Raw genomic sequence first — 6,000 nt, forward strand, 5'->3', positions numbered from 1 at the left:
TTAACATCGACTCTAAAAGGTCACTTTTCTGCACAATGTACAAGCAGCAACATATTGTTTGCTGTGTTTGCTTAACTCACTTTCACTGCATGTGCGTGAATATCGTCAATGACACCTACGACCTACTCATGCAAAATTAGGTGAGCCAGTACAAGTGTGCGAAATGCGTCAAGCGAAAAAACAACACCAACGACGAAGTTCCCAAGCCTAAAATTTTAACCACGGAATCTACCGTGGACGCGACAGCGGGCACCGATAACATTTTGTGTGCTGCAAGTTCGTCGACATCAAAGAAAGACATTCAAACTGTACTGGAATATCTTGTCGACAACTTCGCACGACTAAAAGCGGAAAAGGTCTCGCTACGTCAAGAGGTTCGTCGTCTCAACGACACAGTTTCTTTGTTCATGAGTCAACGCTCCAAGAATACAGGTATTTCAGACAGAACTGACGGTTCTCATTCGCTGCCCTACGCCTCTGCCACTGCAGAGTTTCCCGCCTTGAGTTCTCGAGAACAGATCCCACCGAGACCTCGAAAAGCGTCGTCAGTTGACAGTTCGACGAGTACCATCGGGCCGACGGGGCTCTTTCCGCCAGCAGGTTCTAGAGCCCAACGAGACTCCGTTCCGCGAAGCACCGTAGATGGCGACGGCTTCACCCTTGTCACTTGCCGTAAGCCCGTAAAGCCCTGTGTCGGGACTTCGAAATCATCAAAGATAGCCGTAATTCAACGTGCTCCACTTAAAAGTGCCCTCTAGGCTGGTTGTGTCAAGACTGTCTTCTTAAACACGTGGGAAAGACGTTGAGGATTTGGTCGCTGCTGTTTTGTAAGGTAAAACTTTTGTATGCACAAAATTGAAAACCAAACTTCCCTGTTATGCGTTTTTTTTCACATCCTCGGTGACAAAGAAGTATGTGAAGCGATAAACGGCGTGTCTGTCTGGTCAGAAGGCAGCATCTTCAGGTAATATACTGGACCACTTCCTGCGTCGCGCCACTTCAATAGTGCAGAAAGGAACGTTAAGGCTGGTGCGACTGCAATGGAATGCGTGGTTTTTCTTTGCATTTTTAACCTTTCGCCTTCATGCCGAACACCATGAACTTCGATTGCCTTTTAAACCAAAGTGAGTTGCAGGAATCATAGACTCGACCATTATCTTACATATAAATATACGTTCTTTGAAATGTAACAGTTATAATTTCATCACTTTTTAGATCAATTTTGTTTTTCGTTTCAAGTGGTGATGCTTTCCGAAACAGGGTACGTAACAGATGACGATGTTCTTATCGTGCCGGGTTACAATCACTTCTTTTTTAGTCGAAGCGGAAAACGAAGGGGAGTTGTTTGTTTTTTATGTTAGACAGGATATTAGATGCGAAATACCCGATGCCTTTACCGAAAATACAGACGACTATGAAATCGTAACTGTGAAGCAAAGACGTCAGCTGCTTTGTGTAATGTATCGACCGCCAGCTGGTAACTTTAATATTTTCTTTTCTAGTCTTTTTGTCAGAGGTATCTTGATTTCATATCCTTGAATAACTACTCACTTGCTCTGGGTGGTGACGTAAATGTAAATGATTCGGAAAACTCTTCTCTTTCGTCACGACAGAGTATAAACTCATTAGTAGTTGTTTTTGCAATGTGATTGTATACCCAACACGAATTACGCGTTCTACGGTAAGTTGCATGGACGTTTTTATTACCAATATAAATCATTTAGTTAGCAGTGCAGGTACTATTAGTAGTGACGTAAACGATCATTTATAATTTTTTTTTAAAACCCGTGATTTTCTGGAGGCCAAATGATAACCGACTGCCAACTGCAGTCTTTTGAAAGCACAGTCATGGAAACAAAGCGGTGTTCTGTCTCCTCAAAGGAATGCGTGAACGAAGCATATGATGATTTCATAAATATTTTTAAGACAATATGCATCGCATCGTTTCCATATAAGACGGTTACTGCTACAACAAAACGAACAAGAAAGCCATGGGTCACGCCACCTAGTTTAACAATAATAAGAAAAAAGAATCGCTTATATAAGGCGTACCTCTGTTTAAAAGATAACGGTGACCATGCAGTTTTCAAGTAGTATCGCAATCGACTCACATCTGCACTAAAAAGTAAAAAATAGAATATCACAAACGTCATTTTTGACGACGCTCACAAGACGCGTCCTGCGATTGTTCGGCAGTTGATGAACAAAGTGCCTCAACGCAGCAAGCAGAAGAGTTCAAAGACGAACTTTCACTTTCTTGTGAAAGCGTGTGCGGAATACAACTATATGTGCTCTTTAACGGGCATTCACCTAACTTGCCTTCTAGCGCTCACAATGAGCATGCTTCCTCTTTATTCTCGCACCGTGTAGCAGGCACAATTTTCCTACAAACGTCAGAGGAGTTGGAAGTGAACCGTATATTTATGGGACTGAATAACAGCAAAAGCTATGACATAGACGATATGCAAATAAAGCCGGCTAAATTCGTAATCGATGTGGTGGCCCACTTTCGGGTATATATTTATACTTAACTTAGCATTGTCGAGTGGCCAATTTCCGAATAACATGAAACTTGCGAAAGTTTCAGTTTTGCATGAAGGTGGAGACAAAATTTCAGTTAAAAATTACAGCCCAATCTCGGTTCTTTTAACATTTTTAAAGGGCTGGAAAAAATTATATTGTATCATTTAGGCGAATTTTTTACCCAGGAATCAGTGCTAACTGACTCCGAGCTCGGAGTTCGCAAAGTAAAATGGACGGAAAGCGCTTTGCTTTCGCAGAAAGATATAATATTACGGAATATAGAATGTAACCAGCTGACATTAAGAATATTTATTGATCTTAGTAAAGCGTTTGATTTTCTTAACCATTTAACGCTCCTTGATAAACGTTTGTGTTATAGCTTACGTGGCACGCCTTTGATACTTATTCATTCATATTTAGAACATCGTAAGCAATGCGGCTCAGTGAATGATCATGTTTCCTCTTTGCGAATCTTGAATGTGTATATAAACGATCAAGTCAGTATTCGCAACCAATCACGTTTTATGGTGTATGCAGACGACACAAGTATATTTCTATCCGCATCGAATATGGACTAACTTATACTCATGGGAATCTTAGTTCTGGCAAAGTTTCTTTCGTGGTAAACAATAAATGGTCTTAAAATGAACACTGTAAAGTCTAAAGCTATTTTGTTTACACCTGTAAGTAAGCACGTTATTAGTAATTATCCTCTAGAGATTATCACCGACCAGATTTAAATAGTTAAACAGCACAAAATGTTAGGTGTAAGCTTTTTCGAACATGTGCAATGGGATACCCACATGCAATGCTTAGTTAAGAAACCGTCAAAAGTTGTTAGAATAGTATATCCCTGTCGCGTCTTGCTGCCTGCAAATATTAAATCAAATTTATTATGCTCTCTTTAGCTCGCAAACTATATATTGTCATTTGGTTTGGGGCACAACAATTAAATCAAATATTAATAAATTTACGATCCTACTAAAACATGCTGCGTTTTATTGCAAACGTGCCTTATGACAGCCATACCGAACCATTATTTCGTAAATTCACCCTCATGAAGATTGCCAGTGTATGCGAGTGCCCCTTGCTATGTTCTTATTTATTTTCGACCCATGAGTATATTTCCTTTTGTCTCACATATCCCACCTGACAAAACTTGAATCTTCCTACCTTTTCAGACGCAGACTTCTGTAATGTACCTCATGTTCGTACAAGTTATGCACTGCAATCTAATGCGCATATCCTGGCTACATTACTCAACAAGCTCATTATAGACCACAATGATATTCACTGTTTAGCAAAGAAGGATGTATGCGATTGTTCTATTCAGACAAGGTGTAGTGCATAGAAGTTATTGTTTTTACCATGCCCTGTGAGTGCAGGGGCACCTTATGGAAGCGTTTTGTCTGGTGCACTCAGCACAATATTGCTGAAAATAAATATTACTTACATGCTTACCTTTCTGTACATTGTAAGAGCTGCACGCGTTCACATCTTCAGACAAATCCTCAAAAATTGGGCCGTTGGAAGAAAAACAAGCATCCAAGTTGCTTGAGAAGTTTACGGTCTTGGGTTTGGCCGATCGCTTTGTTGGTGAACCGTCGGTGGCAGTGAGTGAAAAAGATGTTTTTTGCAGTCAGTTCGTTTAGACCAGCGTGACTAGCGGGGGTCAGTTTTAAAACTAGCGTCCCAGCGTGGCGCAATTTGATACAACACGCGAGAGGTGGCGCTGTGGTGGCCCTAGGGTAAGAATTTCTTAATAAAAGTCACGCTTACAAGTACGGCCAACCACTGTTGTCGAAACGCATAAGACACATGCCTTGAGTGTGTGGTCCGCCGCCATACACTTCCAAGGGCCGCTGATTCCAGCGCTGCCCCGCCATTTGCTCTGAAGGGCCGCTAGAAATACGGGCCTCGTGTGCTGGCGTATTTGAGGCAATTCCGAGCATAGGCCCTGGGAGTATATCTGATGTGTGGGGGCGACTTCTGGAGCACATGTCGATTCGCGCATTTCACCTCTCAATATATATATATATATATATATATATATATATATATATATATATATATATATATATATATATATATGTATGAAGGCTGTACTCTGATAGAATCTGAGGAAGTTCGAACGCGGTTCAGCCTGGTGTTGACACTTTCCCCGCGTGGTTTCTTTTTCGCGTCGGATTAGCGTGTGGCTGTTCGTCGTCTATGGAGTCCAGCTTCAACATGCAACAGCCTCACGGCTGGTGGGAGAAGAGAAGAGGGGAAGGGGGCGGTCGGAACGGCTTCAAGAGGGCGAGCATGCCCCCACTAGTTTAGAACCTGTGGGGCGACTGCCCCACTGCCCCCCTTGCCCCGGAGCTCTTGCTTACGGGGCAAACACAAACACATCTAGGGGCCTTACCTAGGATAAACGTTACTTTGCCTATGATCGATTCTAGGCGGTGTCTAGTTGTCTTCGTTGTTCCTCGTGTTTTCGCTCGTCTCGTCGGCGGCTTGTCGTAGGCTCCTAAGCGTTCTTTTCTGGTGCCAGGTATCTTGAGTCTTTACGCAATGAATGTGAAAGCATACCCAAACTGCTTCGCTTCCGGCTGTCGCAGCGGGACGCCTCACAGTCATCAAAAAGTGACGAGATGTGTCACTCCTTTAGCGCTTGGAAGAAAGCTGTGCGTCTGAACGTATGGCAAAACGTGGTCCTTGGAAAAATGTTCACGCCATCATAAAAACCCTATATCTGCGATTTGGATTTTTAGCTCGATGACATTAATCGTCATTACTCGCACGTCAATAATAGATACATAAATGCGTACAGTACATATATATGTTTATTGCACAGTAAAGGTCATAAATTACCACGGGCCTCCAAAAACATAAGTGTGCTTTTGGGCGGGACACAGTTGTAATGGATAGAAAAAGTGTTATGCCTTCTACACAAAGCAACGTACCGGAAAGCTTCCGGCCTGAAAAAAAAAGAAAGGATAAAGTGGTTTTAAATTTTGAAAAGTTACAAACAAACGTTAAGCTACATGTTACAAAACCCAGTAAGTTACAAACTTTGAAAATTCAAATCGTCGAAAACCACAAGATGCAAACACTCTCATTTCTTTTCATTTCATTTATTTTGTCTCTCAGGGCTCGAAGACATTTCAGAGAGGAGTGGGGCACAGTAAATGGAACAAAACAAATACCGATGAAAAGGCAAAAAATACAAAAAAATAACTACTAAGCATAATTGAACAGGTTAGTAATGGCACAGTCCATGGAATAAAACAATATCAATGAAAAGGCAGAACAATGCACAAAATTACAACTAAACAGTATTTAACAAGTTAGTAATGACAATCTTAAATTTATCTGAGGCAATGGTTCTGACAATGGCTGCGGGAAGGCGGTTCAAGTCAATCGAGATTTGAGGCAAGAAAGAGGCATTAAAGGTAGATGTGCTGCAATGGGGGATCCCAGCCTTTAGGTGAT

The sequence above is a fragment of the Ixodes scapularis genome, unplaced genomic scaffold, assembly GCF_016920785.2.
Source record: "Ixodes scapularis isolate PalLabHiFi unplaced genomic scaffold, ASM1692078v2 PGA_scaffold5__190_contigs__length_132052651, whole genome shotgun sequence".
Taxonomy (NCBI): Eukaryota; Metazoa; Arthropoda; class Arachnida; order Ixodida; family Ixodidae; genus Ixodes; species Ixodes scapularis.